The sequence below is a fragment of the Pongo pygmaeus genome, chromosome 2, assembly GCF_028885625.2.
Source record: "Pongo pygmaeus isolate AG05252 chromosome 2, NHGRI_mPonPyg2-v2.0_pri, whole genome shotgun sequence".
In the NCBI taxonomy this organism is placed as follows: Eukaryota; Metazoa; Chordata; class Mammalia; order Primates; family Hominidae; genus Pongo; species Pongo pygmaeus.
In genome coordinates this window covers 141,074,442-141,091,506 of record NC_085930.1, presented here as the reverse complement: position 1 = coordinate 141,091,506, position 17,065 = coordinate 141,074,442, and the positions used below count along the sequence as shown (strand labels likewise).

The window sequence follows — 17,065 nt, the reverse complement described above, 5'->3', positions numbered from 1 at the left end:
GGCCCGAGAGCGCCACGCACAGCCCCCACTCCTGCCCACGCCTCTCCCTCCACACCTCCCTGCAAGCAGAGGGAGCCGGCTCCGGCCTCGGCCAGCCCCAGAGAGGGGCCTCCACAGCGCAGCGGCGGGCTGAAGGGCTCCTCCAGCGTGGCCAGAGCAGAGGCCGAGGAGGCGCTGAGAGCAAGCGAGGGCTATTAGCATGTTGTCACCTGTCACAATGCAGTTACCCATTCATTGCATTACACTTTGTAATTGGGAATTTGAACCATCTTAGAAATCGAAGTCTAAAGTTCCAGTAACTGACCAAACCTTTCGTCCTTCTGGCTCTTACTCCATTTAATCTCATAAAAACCTCTGATCGGCCTGTTCTGTCCATCTTCCCCTTTATGTCAGCTCCACATCCTTTCCACCTCTTTTCTCCTTGCCCAGCTTGAAATTCACAACTAATCATTTGACTTTCTTAATGTCCGCCTCTTCCTTTTTTAAGCCAGCAATTCTGAGAGGCTCACCCAAGGCACTCAATGTAGTACCTGAGTATTGCTGCTGGTTATTTGGGGCCCAAGGGCTCTTCTGTTAGCAGGTGATGAATGCCACCAGCACTGGGTCCTTTCGTTCAATATTGTGGGTTCCCTTTTGGCCCAAGGTGTATCTAGAAATGTTATCTGGGAGCTAAGGCCTGGAACAGGGGCCTCGTGACTCTGACCAGTGCCCTATCTTGCTGTGGTTGAGCTGGTATCCAAGACCCAAGATAAAGTCTCCCCAACTATTTCCTCTTCTCTCCTCAAGTGGAAGGAAGGGAGCCACAAGCTGTGCAGCTTGGGGTTAGAGGAAAGGTGATGCCGGCACTCCTTTGGCTGCCCCAGTTGGTGTGATGCCCCCAGACCACTGTCTCTGAGCCTAGTTCAGCACAAGGACTTGCTTAAGTGTTGCAGTCCTTATGGCTTAGACTTCGTTTTAAGTTTTCTTGGAGACAGACAGCATTATAACCCTCAGTGGCAAAATTTATGAGAACTCAAGTTTAAACCCCTGGGATCCATGATTCCTCTCTGACTAGGGCTAGTTTAAATGCTCCCTCTATAGGCAGGGGTCAGCTGAGTTTAGTCTGGTTTTCCTTTCTGCTCTAACAGGACAGCACCCAGTGGCTGTGTTCCTCCAGTCCAAATTCCCAGAGATGCTCTCTGCACCACTCCCTACCACTGCCAGGATGGGGGAGGGGTGGCCTCAGTGACTCAGGCCTGATTTTTCTATCTCTTCAGTAGTGCCTCTTTCAGCGATATGAAGTTAAAACCAGGTACTGTGAGTGCTCACCTGAGTTTTTTTTGTGTTTTTTTTTTTTTTTTTTTGAGACTGTCCCTCCTTGCTCCTCAGATTGCAGACAGCCTATTGTGGGACCTTGTGATCATGTAAATTAATACTTAATAAACTCCCCTTTATATATATCCTGTTAGTTCTGTCCCTCTAAGAGAACCCTGATACACCTCAGTTTTCTTATTTTGGGAGATTAGCTGAATTAATTCATGCTTATCTCTGAACGAGCACAATGTTAAGTACCCAATGTTAGCTATTATTAGTAAGATGAGTAAATTAGGACTCCTATCCTTCCCTCTAATCCTTTCCCCACTCTTCTGTATGCACTGTTCTCCCACCCTAACAACTTTTGTTAGCTTTGGTCATTTCTTCTGTAATCATAATTAATCCTTGCATACTTTATTCATTGGTTGAATCTAAAATAAAAAATATCAATACACAGTATTTCTATTGTGATTGTGTTAACATTGTTTACTATCCTATGATTTCAAAGTGTCTTATTTTATTTTTTATTGTATGCCTTCATCAAACACTAAGATGCTGTATCTGCCTTAAACATATTCCATCTGTGATAAGGGATGTAATATAATTGTTGAAGACGGATTTCCCAGAACCATCTGACTTCTTATTACAATCTGAACCAGCTGCTCTCTGGGCTGGATGCCAAGCTGTCATCCTGACTTTTTTTCACCCAAGTCCTGGGTTGGAGTCAGTGTTCTAGGATCTCAAGTTTTTACGTTTCTTGGATTTAATTCTTGTTCTGGCTGGAGAACATCTTCAAGTAATTTTCTTGAAAGGGTGCATGATAAATCAACGTGATGAATTTTTACATGCTGGAAAGTGACCTCATTTTTTTCCTCTCACTTTCTCACTTGATTGATATTTTTACTGAGTGTGGAATGTTAGGTCCATAATTATTTTTCTCAGAAAGTTGAAGTTATAGCATCTAGGTATTCTAATAAGAAATTACATTCTTTTTTCTTTGTAGGACATTGTGGTCCCCCTCTAGAATGTTTCACAATGCTCTCCATGCCCAAAGTGTTCTGAAATTTCCTGAAAATGTTCTGCGTTTGGGTCTTTTTTTAAAAAAAATTCATCTTGTGGTCATGGTTACACTCATGTATACAAGTGGTAAACATTATTCAAAAAAATTGCACGTTGAATTGAATTGTGCCATCAGGAACAAGAAATCCTATAATGCTTAAAGCCTGTGCCACAACATTCAACATTAGATTGTACCATTATGTATGGTTTCTCTAATTGTTTTATGTGTATATATGTTTAATGTCTTGAACTTCATCCTAAGCAGGAAATACATTCTTTTCTCATCTGAGTCTGTCCCTGTCAGTCTTTCAGAAGACCAAAGGTGGTAATTTTGTACATTAAGAATACCCTGGACTGAATGGTGCTCTCAAGAGGCCAGGAGGATTATCTGTGTCGGAAGGAGAAAGGAGATAAACTAAGTGACTTTAAGTAACTTGGAAAATTTTCTAGCCCACTGTACCCAGGATTTGTGTCCTTTGAGAAAGGGCCATTCATGATTTTCTGTTGGCTTGTGGGAGGGAGAATGCATGTTTTTCCATCCTGGGAAACTTGCTTCATAGTGACTTCATGGCCAGACCTGCTTGAAGTCAACCAATTACTAAAGGGCATCCATATACCTGTGTAATTCTGTAGATGTTGCATGTCAGCTTCATTGAGGTCATTGAAACTGGGCCCAGAGGAGATGCAATTTACTTTTATAATAAGGAAGTTAAGATATAGCAAGAGACTAAAGAGAGTTGGAAAGATATCTGCCACCTACATTCAATATTTTTTTCTGTTTGAAATTATTCTATTTTGTTATTAATAAGATAACAAATCTTTGTAAAACCAACCCTTTGCTTGTTTCTTTCTTTCTACAATATCTACTTTCAGATTAAATTGGTAGTAACTTAATCTGGCTCTCCTGTAGAATCTACATTTACAATTTTAATGGTTTTTATTTTTTAAGCGCTCTATTACATTTGACCTTGTTTTGAAATCTGTTTCTTTTGTTTTGTTGGGGGAGAATGCTGAGAATGTTGTGTTCCATTAGAAAGAAATCCTCAATCATAGTAACAGTTTTAATAAGATCACAAGTCTGCCTGTTGTTCCACCAAATGAAATTTCCATCACTTTAACAATAGTTGTCATTTCAAGATGTGTATAAGAAGATTGAAGAAAACCCCTGATATGGTTTGGCTCTGTGTCCCCATCCAAACAGCAGGTTCCCCCCATGCTGTTCTCATGATAATGAGTGAGTTCTCACAAGATCTGATGGTTTTGTAAGGGGTTCCCCCCTTCACTCAGCTCTCATTCTCTCTCCTACCACCGTATGAAGAGGTGCCTTCTGCCATGATTGTTAAGTTTCCTGAGGCCTCCCCAGCCATGTGGAACTGTGAGTCAATTAAACCTCTTTTCTTTATAAACTACCCAGTCTCAGATATTTCTTTTTTTTTTGCATTAGTTGAACCATAAAAACTAGTTTAATAGCTTATTTTAAAAGTAACAATGCAGTACATGATAATCATTATATGAAATAATTACATGTTTATAATATAATGATTTTGTTATGATCATTTTCTTATAATGACTGAATGCTGAAGACACAGTAACTGAAAAAACTTACCTATTATACTCCCTTTGACTTGGTATTTAGCATTGAATACAAAAGTTCCAATAACTTCCATATAATTAGGGAAAAAATTTACAAATGCATAAAATAGAAACCAAGGTGAATTCTCATGCTGGTAATCAAATAAAGGCTTTTTACTTAACCCAAACAAAAAAGTCCCTTCCTCAAATTATAGAAACTAAATATTACAAAGTATAAAATTATAAGTTTCTGGTGAGATATTTTAAAGAATCTTTATCTTGAATAGTAGAGAACTGTATAAAAGGTGTTAAAGTTTCCATATTGGAAGCTGCTTAAAAAAATGAATATCAAACTAACCAAAACCATTAACAGTAGATGCATTATAGGTCAATTTATAGTTTTCCTCAACATTGAGAGCAAGAGAAAACAGCCTTAAAATATACAACGTTTAGGCAATTGCAATATTTAAGAAATATATATACAATTTATAAAGATTTATAGCATAATTCTTTTTTTTAAATCTAATGTCAGTAAGAATTATGCACTGGTGATAAAATGAATAAGAAAAGAGGGGGCCAGGCATGGTGGCTCACGCCTGTAATCCCAGCACTTTGGTAGGCTGAGGTGGGCAGATCACAAGGTTAAGAGATCGAGATCATCCTGACCAACATGGTGAAACCTCGTCTCTACTAAAAAAAAATACAAAAATCAGCTGGGTGTGGTGGTGCACACCTGTAGTCCCAGCTACTTTGGAGGCTGAGGCAGGAGAATCACTTGAACCCAGGAGGTGGAGGTTGCAGTGAGCCGAGATCATGCCACTGCACTCCAGTCTGGCAACACAGCGACACTCCATCTCAAAATAAAAAAAAAAAAAGAAAAAAGAAAAAAAAGAAAGAAAAGAACAATTATAATACCAACCATTTGACAAAATGACACTGTAGAAAGTAAATAACCTACAGGTTTCACTGGTATTCCTTGACCATACAGATTAATCTAAAAATCCTAATAATGGAACATCCTTCAAACTAGAAAACATTTTGCAAAATATTTATGCTTCACTTTAAAACACGAATATCCTAAATTATTTATACCATCTTATCACTAAGGCCCTGTCTACATATAAAATAAGTAAAATGAGGAATTGAAATACTGTTTTTAATTGTAGCTAACCCAAGTACCCTGCTCTCCACCTGCCACCCCCACCCCAACAAAGTGTGTGTGTGTGACTTATCAGCTTTAATTTCTACCCTAGGGGAAATTAATTAAAACTACAAACCAGAAAATAGCTTTAACTAGTTTTTTTGGTTTGTATTGGTTTTTAAATGTTATAAAAACAAAGTGGATAAAGAAACAAAGTATCTTTTTATCAACACATTTGGAATAAAAACTGTATGGTGAGTTTGCGTTTTATATTAGCTATTCAAACTCTTTGATAATTGATCCTTCAATTACTATTGGTAATCCAAAAGAATTCAACCAAAGACAAAGAAATGCCTTGTTTAATGTTCTTAAATATTTCAAGTTAAAGTAAAACTTTGATTTGCTAGGTATGCTAGTGTATAGATTGAAAAAAACATGAGGAACAAAGAAAAGTACACTAGGATTATTATTTTAGTTTTCCTTTGGTATTAAGAGAAACAGTATCTCTATCAAATCTATTTTGTTACTTTTCTTAAAAAATATCAATAATTTGGCCAGGTGCGGTGGCTCATGCCTGTAATCCCAGCACTTTGGGAGGCCAAGGCGGGTGGATCACCAGGTCAGGAGATCGAGACCATCCTGGCTAACATGGTGAAACCCCATCTCTACTAAAAATACAAAAAATTAGCTGGGCATGGTAGCGGGTGCCTGTAGTTCCAGCTACTTGGGAGGCTGAGGCACGAGAATGGCATGAACCCAGGAGGCGGAGCTTGCAGTGAGCTGAGATTGTGCCACCGCACTCCAGCCTGACAGAGTGAGACTCCATCTAAAAAAAAAAAAAAAAAAAAAAAAAATTATCAGTAATTTAATGATATTTCTTAAGAAGGGTGAGAATATGACAACAGCTGACACCTGCTTTGTGTATTAAGAAAAATATGGTTAAAACATTTTACTTCCCATAATGATTTACCTATCATAATGATTTACTTTCCTGGAAAACTGAACCATTACATCATTTAAATCTGATAATGGATTAAGGACATCAGACTTTGTTTTCCAATTTTTTCTTTTGTGGGAGTATAAATATGGGGACGTGACTATGGGACTATATATTTTCACATTGTTAGCACATTGTTAATACAGTTACTTTTAGGTATTGTCTTTTAGTAGCATTATTAAAGTTAAAAAATAAAGGAAACAGAAGTAAAGAGTTTATAGAAGGATACACAGAAACACAGTACTTATCTCTGAGTGGAGACATTGGAATAGGTTTTTCATTCTATCCTTTTTACTTTGTACATTGTTTATATAACAAATATCATTCAAGAGCAATGAAGATAGCTATATAATGCTATGGTGCTAACTTACCTTAGCATACCACCATCTTGATAATAAATAATGGTCAAATGGCCAAACCTACCAATCCACAGAGATCACTTAAATACCTAAAATGATTATGGATCAGACATACAAAATACCAAATATAGGATACAGAAAAACAACAACAACAACAACAACAAAAATTTCCCATGTCTAAAGCCAAGGCTTTAAAGAAGACACACTTTCTTAGGTATTTTCAACTAAATGTTATCCACCTCAAAAGTGTTTAAGCCCATGGAATGTCCACAGATTCCAGAAAATTTGTGCAATTCTGCTTTTTTTTTTTCTGAGATGGGGTCTTGCTATATTGCCCAGGCTGGCTGAACATCTCGATTCTCCCACCTCAGCCTCCCTTATAACTGGGATTACAGGCACATACCACTGTGCCCAGCTTAATTCTGCTTTTCATATAATACTTCCCACTAGGTATAATCTGACTGCAGTGTGGGTCATCTTAATATAAATCAGTAATCTTAATATAAATCAGTCATATTTATATTATTATAAATCAGTAATCTAAAAACATTTTAAACAACTAATTTGGTGCCATCCTAGAAAAGCACAAACCCCAGAATATATGCCTGTGATTTATATAACAAAATTTAACCAATTAGCTTTTCTATTTAACACTTTAAAATAAAATAAGGAATAATTTGAAAATTGAATAAACCTATAAAAATTGTAGCATTCCATATGTAATCCTAATTTACAAAAATTGTGGGTAAAACAAGTTTTACTTTTATATACCATGCTACCGTACCTAAATAAAATCCATACAACCATTTTGAGAGTATTTATATTGTGGTTTATGAAGTATGTATATCACGAAAATGAGAAACTATCACCTATTTTGACTAGTATGCTTTAACAAAAAAAAATTTTTCTTACCCTAAATGGCCATAAAATTCCTTTATGTTCATATCATAAATGTTATTAGGCCAAGAAGCTAACTAGTTTGTTCAAAGTAATGATGAAAAAGTTAGTGAAACAAAAGAGAGTTATCAATAGCAGCTTTTAAAGAAGCTTCTCTTTGTTCAAGGGAACATTTTAATGTCCAATGTAATGAGAACTTTCTTCCTTTTCTAGTCTTAAAAGTGTTTCTTACGGTGAAGTCCATATTTTCTTGAAACTCTTTATATGTATTGGTGATTGGAATTGCTAAACAGTTATTACACTTGTTTCCAACAGGAAAATCCAATTGAGTGGGATTTAAACCCACTCAATTGAAGGAGTGGGTTTAAATCCAGCTGGAGGAATGGAACTGCAACCAGTTGCAAAAATAAGAATATTGGCCGGGCACGGTGGCTCACGCCTGTAATCCCAGCACTTTGGGAGGCCGAGGCGGGCGGATCACGAGGTCAGGAGATCGAGACCATCCTGGCTAACATGGTGAAACCCCGTCTCCACTAAAATACAAAAAATTAGCCGGGTGTGGTGGCAGACGCCTGTAGTCCCAGCTACTCGGGGGGCTGATGCCGGAGAATGGTGTGAACCTGGGAGGCAGAGCTTGCAGTGAGCCGAGATCGTGCCACTGCACTCCAGCCTGGGTGACAGAGTGAGACTCCATCTCAAAAAAAAAAAAAAAATCTTCCATTGTTGTTGTAGATTTACCATCTTCAACAGCCTATGTGTAACTGTTCCAAAACCCCAAAGCTTTTACATCAGGTAATGTGTGTACTGTAAAAAGATCACTAAGGATTTTTGCAGAAAGACTCAGGTTTATGACACAGGATGCTACAAAATGCTTCTGGTTAAGCCTGAATTTTCTCCAAAACACCAAAGGTTTTCAGACCCTACTTAAAACTTTCAAAGGGTGCTTAGACTCTCTGAATTACATGGTAGACAAGTATGTCTTTTACTACCATATATTTATCACTTAATGTCATTATAAATCTGAGATATCCAATTAACTCAAGGTAGTTACAGCATTCATTTATTACTGACTTTAAGTCAGTTACAGTTGTTGCAGTATTTATCCTGATTATAATCTGTGCCACATTAAAGTCTGAAACATCATCTAAAATTGGCTGGGTATTTTTTGGTGCATAAACAAGGCAGTTAAACAAGGTTTTAGAAAAGAAACCAGGTGAAGGACCACCACGAACTAAATAAATGGCAGACATTTTGCCAGCTTCATAGTAAAGATTCCCTTTCAGAGCTTGAGAATTTAGAGATAAGTTTTTTGACAAGGACCCTTCAAACAATGATGAATTCTCAGGATGTTGCATTAAGACACTCAGAAATTCTTGCTTTGATCCAGGATGTCCACTTCCAAAATTATCATTTTCAATAACATATGCTACTTCAATTGCATATGAAGGATTAAAGTTTTGATTTCTGAATCCATCTAAGGCATGATTCCAGATATTGGCTTTGTTGATACATAATCTTGTAGTTTTTTTTTTAATTTGGAATCCTAACTCTATTAATAGTGTTGATACATTCCTTCTGAATTTGCTGCCTTGCCTCAGTAGACCTTTACTCTGGAATACAGGTGACTGTCTGGGTAATTTAGGTGATGACTCTTCCAACAATCTGGAATCTCCACATTATTAGAGTTGGATAATACCTGTTTTGGCTTTTTGGAACACTCCTGAATTGTAGATAATATCCCTACATTCCAAAAACTCCCAATTTTGTTCCCATGACTGTAGTGAAGAGCAGGCTAAGTGTGTGTCACTGGAACCACAACACTGACAGTGCTTTATTTCCCATTTGCTATCAGGTGCATTATAGTCTCACCCTTCTTTGCAATGACATCTTTGAACATCACAATGCTCATAGTGCTGCAGAAGCTCTTGATAAGCATTTTCCTCTAATTCCCAGGATGCATCTTTTTCAGGAATATGAATTCCCATTCTCAACATCTCTTTCTGAAAGATGTCACTATTATTGCATATTGTACACCTAAAGAAAAACACTCCTGCATTTATTGCTTAAACCTGTAAACGGTCTCTATGAAACCAAGCATTCTTACAACAAGCACTTTGTAATATGTTATAACTTAGGATAGGCTCAATAAATTCCGAGCAAATGGTGCATGGTAAGGAGTCTCTATAATTATTAGATATAATTATTTGAACAGGTCGATGGTTCCAACAAAATGATGCGAAATTGCCAGTAAACTGGAAAATACATTCTCTCTGAAGTCCACATGGGAAATAACTTCGTTCACATTAGGGTGCAACACATCCAACTGAAGCACCATTTTTCTTGCAAAGACAGCATTTCAGTTTAGAAGCTCTATTCACTTCCTTCCTGGTATCTTCTAATAGAAAACAACAAACTCCTTCTTCTTTACCTCTCTGCCAAATTCCACTTGATATCAACAAAGAGTAATAATGTACAGTGAGATTCCATTTCTCCTTAGTTTCCTTTTCTCCATATTTATTAGGACAGTCATCATTTTTTCGACAGAAAACACAAGCCACCTACCATTCCCTACTGCCCAGCTGGGCAGTGGTCTTGGGGTGGCCCATGTTCCTGGTCCAGATTACTGGTCCAAGAAGGGTTAAAATGGACCTTGTTCAAGGTTCTGTGAGTCACCAGGTTTATTTTCATTCATTTTACAAGGCGCGCTGGGCAGAAGTTCCAGAGCGTCAGTGTCACTTTTCCCGGCCTGCTCTGCACCGCAGCACGCTGACCGTGCGTAGCCACATTCAACCTCAGGTGTTTCTTCATAGCAGTGTGAGAACAGACTAATACAACCCCACACTTTTAAGAGTAGGCAGAGAGGTAATGAAAAATGATGTCTCGTGTTTGTTTCTTTTAACTTCGTAAAATTCACAATAATGATGTTTTTGGCTGGAAATGATAGATTTCTCCCTTTGTTCGTTCATTATTTCATTTAACAAACACATGGTGTTTGTTAAGTATTAACTCCTTTATTCTTCATCATAATTTTTTTTTTTTTTTTTTAGATGGGGTCTCGTTCTGTCGCCAGGCTGCAGTGCAGTGGCAATCTTCGCTCACTGCAACCTCCGACTCCCAGGTTCAAGTGATTCTCCTGCCTCAGCCTTCCGAGTAGCTGGGATTACAGGCGCCCACCACCACGCCTAGCTAATTTTTTTTGTATTTTTAGTAGAGACGGGGTTTCACCATGTTGGCCAGGCTGGTCTCAATCTCCTGACCTCCATCACAATCTTTTGAGGTAAGTACTATTATTATCCACATTTGATAGATGAGGAAACTGAGGTATAGAGAAGTTAAGTAACTTGCCTGGGATCATATGGCTAGTAAGTGGCAGAGCTGGGATTTGAACTCATGCTGTTTGGCTCCACTAGTTTATCCTCTTCTGTTTTCTATGTATGTGTCCCCTTTAGTCACTTCACTAGAATAGTTACTTCTAACACAAAGGTACTTGGTAAAAAGTTGATTTAAAAGACTTAGCCCTCTTTTATAAAATTTTAAAATTTAATTATAGGTGGATCAGACATATATGTGAAAAGATACTGCCAAAAAAAGGTAAGAAAAAAAAGAAACAAAAATCAATTTTTAAAGATTGAAGGAGTGGTATAGAAGTTTTATTTTCCCCCACTCATTTTCTTTACTTCAAGTATGATTTACTTTGCATAGCCTTTGTAAGAGGGATGGAGGAGAGCAGTGGTGATGGCAAGTAGCTTTAGATGTTATAACAACAAAGAGTCACATATTAAAATTTGGCTTTAAATTTTCCATGGTATGCCAAAAGCTTCTATTTGTTATATTTGTTATAGATTTTTAAAGTTTATTTTTCCATGCTTGGGCTTAGCAAATATGATCACAGTAAGCATACTACTATTCATTTAATAATAAAATGAGTTTTGGGAACCACGATTGTAATGGTTGATCTTCTTGAGGAGCCATCACTCTTCGTTCTCAAAACCACCATTTTAAAACACGCCTAATTCTTTGAGAGCCTTGGCTCTTCAGGTGACACTTATTAAGATTACATTTAAAAATTTGAGCTCATTTCCAACTTCTATTATTCCTTTTTCTTTTTTTTAATTATACTTAAGTTTTAGGGTACATGTATACAACGTGCAGGTTAGTTACATATGTATACATATGCCATGTTGGTGTGCTGCACCCATTAACTCGTCATTTAACATTAGGTATCTCTCTTAATGCTATCCCTCCCCCCTTCCCCCACCCCACAACAGGCCCTGGTGTGTGATGTTCCCCTTCCTGTGTCCATGTGTTCTCATTGTTCGATTCCCACCTATGAGTGAGAACATGCGGTGTCTGGATTTTTGTCCTTGCGATAGTTTGCTGAGAATGATGGTTTCCAGCTTCATCCATGTCCCTACAAAGGACATGAACTCATCCTTTTTTATGGCTGCATAGTATTCCATGGTGTATATGTGCCACATTTTCTTAATCCAGTCTATCATTGTTGGACATTTGGGTTGGTTCCAAGTCTTTGCTATTGTGAATAGTGCCGCAATAAACATACGTGTGCATGTGGCTTTATAGCAGCATGATTTATAATCCTTTGGGTATATAGCCAGTAATGGGATGGCTGGGTCAAATGGTATATCTAGTTCTAGATCCCTGAGGAATCACCACACTGACTTCCACAATGGTTGAACTAGTTTACAGTCCTACCAACCGTGTAAAAGTGTTCCTATTTCTCCACATCCTCTCCAGCACCTGTTGTTTCCTGACTTTTTAATGATCGCCATTCTAACTATTCCTTTTTCTAAAACACACACACATACACACACACACCCTAATGCCTACATAATTAAGGTAGTTTTAGACCTCTGAGTTACTTCACAGAATCTTGATTAAGTGGACAAACCTGCATGTTCTACTCACCCTAGGGGTTATTGCATAGTTTTTTTTTTTTAAATTTCAACTTTTATTTAGATTCATGGGGTATCTGTGCTATATGCATTTGTTACATGGATATAGTGTGGGATGCTGAGGTTTGAGGTACAAATGATCCCATCACCCAGGTAGTCAGCATAGTACCCAATAGGTAGTTTTTCAACCCTCACCCCCCTCTTTCCCACTGCCAACTAGTAGTCTTCAGTGTCTATTGTTCCCATCTTTATGTCCATGTGTATCCAATGCTTAGCTCCACTATAAGTGAGAATATGTGGTATTTGGTTTTCTGTTCCTGCATTAACTTGCTTAGGCTAATGGCTTCCAGCTGCATCCATGTTGCTGCAAAAGACATGATTTCATTCTTTTTTATGGCTGCATAGTATTCTGTGGTATATATATACCACATTTTCTTTATCCAATTCACCGTTGATGGACACCTAGTGATGGTAGTGGGAGGCCATCTGGAGTGTCTGCTGCCATCATGCCAGCTGCAGGAGGAAGGTGTGGCTGGGGCTGCATGCTCCATGGAGCCAGTGGGAGCTGAGGACAAGTGGGAGCCCTGCCCCCTCTGAGTTGGGGTGAGAGCTCCTTGGGTGCCTCTGCAAATGCCCAAGCCATGGCTGCAGATCTGGGCATCCCTGTGCTCTTGCAGCCTGTGAGCAGGCAGGAGCCCCACCCTCCCAGGCACAGCTGCAGCCACCCAAGTTGTGGCTGTGGAACTCAGCCTCCTGCTCCACAGAGCAGGCAAGAGGCAGGAGACCCACTCTTCTGGGCATGGTCGCAGCGGCTCAAACCGTGGCTGCAGACCTGGGCCTCCTGCTCCCTGGAGCAGGCAGAATGCCCCCCTCCACTAACTGTGCAGCTGCAGCCATCCAAACCACAGCTGTGGACCCAGGCATCCTGAATTCCTGGGGGCCCAGGAAGCCGCCACTATCCTCACAGGCTCAGAAGTGCTTGCTCCTGCTGCCTGGCTTCTCCCTGCTGTCAGCACCCGGTCCTATCTTGGAGCAAAGTTGGGGCCAAGCCTGGGCGCTATTGCAGCCCGGCTGGGAGTGTACACACTCAGAGCAGTGCTGACATGCCAGCCCCCTGCTGCTTTGGCCCCCTCTGGACTTTGGACTCTGATGAGCATAGGAGGAAAGCCAATGGGGTGCTGAGGGCAGCTCAGCACTGGCCTATAGGCACCCCTTGACAGCTACAGCCTGAGCACCATGAATGGCAGCAGGAGGCAGACAGGTTCCTGGGCTGAATGGGGTGGATCCCCAGTGAGGCCCCACCTTCAGGCCAGGGAGGGCCTGAAGGCTGGGGGTTGGGCTGCCAATCCCATGGACAGGAGTGGGAACTTATGGCACCTTTTGCAGGCCTGCTCATGGCTACCCATGGATCAATCAGCATGCACTTCCTGCCTTCTGAGTCCCATAAAAGCCCCAGGCTCAGCCAGACCTGAGCAGACATTGGGATGACCAGCTGCAGAAAGGAGCTACCCTCTGCTGATAGCTGAATACTTGTTGGGACAACTTGCCTAGCAGAGAGGAGCTACCCTCTCTGCTAGAAGCTGAACACTCATTGGTAATACAGGAGTTATTAAGAAATTATTTTTAGGCAGCTAGAAAGGGTAAAAGAGTTCTCACTGGAATTTTCCTTTAATAAAAAGCAGCCCCAAACCATTTCTTCTCTAACAGAAAGCAGCCTGAAGAGTCAGGCATAGATATGCAAATTAGGAGCTTTTATATGTAAATGCTGGCAGCTGTACCTGGAAGCCAGATACATTCAATATGTCATCTCCCACCCTCTTTTCCTTGTCACCACGTGTGCCAGTGTCATGACAACTTCCAGGTAAAACCACGTGTACAGGTATGATGGCCACCACCAGGTAGAGGCCCTGTTTGCATAATAAAAGACTAGGGTGAGAGGGTCAGTTTTTTCACGGGCTATGTAAATGGCATACCTGGTCAAATCAATCCTCTAAGCCCTACATAAATCAATCACTGCTTCCTCAAGCTTCTGTACAAAATCCATTGCATTCCACCCCAAATCAGAGAACCTTTCTTGGGCAACCTGCTTTCTCAGCATGAGGAAGCCTTTTCTCTTTCTCTTCTTTTTCTATTAAACTTTCCACTCCTGAGCCCACTCCCCATGTGTGTCTGTGTCCTGAATTCTTTCTTGACTGTGACAAAGAACCAGGGTACATACCCCAGACAATGGAGCCATTTCATTGGGACACCCTTCTGTGGAAAGGAGCTGCCCCCTGCAGTCTCCCCTGAACTGTTCCATCGCTCAATAAAGCTCCTCTTCAACTTGCTCACCCTCCACTTGTCTGCATACCTCATTCTTCCTGGTCTCAGGACTCACTGAATAGTAAGGCTAAAAGAGCTGTAACACAAACAGGGCTGAGACATGCCCCTTGCTCACCACATTGCAGGCAAAGAGAAGGAAAGAAGAGCTGTGGTCCTTCGGGGATCCCAGACCTGGGAGTTCCCTGAGCCAGGGCTATGACTCCCAAAGAGGGAGTCCTGCAGTTCCTGGTGTCTCCAAGCTTTTGGGCACCACTGTGTTCCCCATTGCCGGCCATAGAAGCTGCTTGCAGTGTTTCTGGTCCTGCCATAGCCTCACGGATAGCCAGCATCTGTCCCGGCACCTGGAGCTGCCTGCCTTGCTACAGCATCCAGCATGTCTCATTGTGCGCAGTGGCCGGACCCCATGCTTGCTCACACACCCCTCACCGTTCCACGTCTCACTCACCCTTGACAGGTGTGGGACCCAGGCTTGTAGCATGAGCTGAGTACAGCCTGCCAGGCCGAGTGGGCAAAATGAGCCCAGTGGGCCCAGTCAAAACTCAGATGAAGGTGCCACTGGCCACAGAGGTTTCCAGCCAGAAAAACAACACCCCAAGGATCCTGTAACACTAGGTAGATTCCATGTCTTTGCTATTGTGAATGTGCTGTGATGAACATGAGAGTGCATGTATCTTTTGGTAGAATGGCTTATTTTCCTTTGGGTGTATACCCAGTCATGGAATTGCTGGGTTGCATGGTAGTTCTATTTTTAGTTATTTCACTAATCCTCAGAGAAATGCAAATCAAAACCATAATGAGACACCCTCCCACACCAGTCAGAATGGCTATTATTAAAAAGTTAGAAAATAACAGATGTTGGCGAGGCTGCAAAGAAAAGGGAATGCTTATACACTATTGGTGGGAATGTAATTTAGTTCAGCCACTGTGGAAGCAGCTAGAGACTTATTGCATAGCTTGAAGCAGGGTTTCTTAAAGCAAGGTCAGGAACTGCCTGCAATGGAATCATAAAAAGGCAGATTGCTGGACCCACTGTAGGCTTGCTGAATCAAAATTTCTGGGATTGAGACCTGGGAATCGGAATCTTGAACACACATCCTAGGAGATTCATATGCACACTCAAATTTGAGAATTGCTGTTTTAGTTATACTTCTGGTAGAGTTTCTGTAACCAATGAATTTAAATTGGGGCTTCACAAGAAAAATACTCTGGCTTTAAATTGAGCAATGCTGTTATGTTAGCACCAACTATCATATTAGTTATGATAATAAACAAGTAATTATAGAGGGCCTAATTTGAATCTACCCAATGTGTATTTTTGAACAATGGCCAGAAACAAGTCTTAAGAATATTGTGCAAAGTTAACTGGAAAGAGGGGAAACCTTGTGGTTTAAAACCAGAAATGTGGGGTTAAGGGGCAAAATTTGGCGGTAACTATTAAAAGGAAGGGCCAAATCTTCAAACTCTGAAAGAAAAATAATATAAACTAGTGAAAAGTGAAAACCCCAGTTAAATTACTTAGCTTTGACACTCATAAGGGCAGAGGCTATAAGTGATTCAGTGCTGAACTCCCTGCCAAATGATGGCATTTTTCTTAAGATTCCCTTTTAAAAATATGATGGAAACTATGGACCCTACTGAAGGCTAAAAATAGGTACTTAATACATGTTTGTGAGATTAAATTAAGTTGTTTACATAGTGTTATGCCTGGTTTCTTCCCTTCACTGAATGTCTTGGCTAGTGTTCTTAACTTTGACACAGTTACAGACCTATTTGCTAGAAAAACAAGTTCAGGTTTCCTGTTTTATGGTAGATGTACCTGATAGCAGTAACTTAACTTGAGCATACCCTGAGAATGACCCTGTATGGCAGACCCACCTGAATGCGTGCTTGGAGTTCGGAGCTAAGGAATATGGGAGTGGCCAACACGGAGATTCATTCCTTATCTATGAGAAACATCTAAACCCATAGCCCGTCCTGTGGATTGTGGGCCATACAGGGGATCAAGGCCTGTTGTTTTGGGTTAAATGAGGTTTGCCAGGTAAGGCTTGTTAGGGGGAGGTGGTTAAGTGAAAATGCTATATAAATATAACTGCATGCCTTTTGCAAGTGGTTGCAGTTCTCCTGATCAGCCGACCGCCACTGAACTCTCTCCCCTGTATATAATTTCCCCAGTAAAATTCCATGACTCATTTGCTGATCCTGGGTCCCTACTTGAATCTGGTACCATCCCCATTGGAGTAAATAGGGGTTTGGCACAACACCTATTTAGGGTAAAAAGACCTATTGTACTGAACTTACCTTTCTCCCAATCTTTTACTGAATTAATAGAAAAGATGTTAAAATAAGAATTAAATCATAAGAGTGCTAGAGAGAACATCAGCAGGTCAGATATTTTGAGAAATTCTTCAAAGATAAGCAGATGTGATCAAACCAATGAAGAAGTGAAAACAGGAATTGAAGTCACTAGAGATGAATGTGGTTCTTCCCAAGGGAGCCCTGGGGAAGCTAGGAA

General features: G+C 40.3%; 1 pseudogene; it reads right to left on the bottom strand.

The window, feature by feature from the left end:
• Positions 1-7,492: 7,492 nt before the first annotated feature.
• LOC129033586 (G2/M phase-specific E3 ubiquitin-protein ligase-like) lies at positions 7,493-10,010 on the bottom strand (annotated as a pseudogene).
• Positions 10,011-17,065: the final 7,055 nt, after the last annotated feature.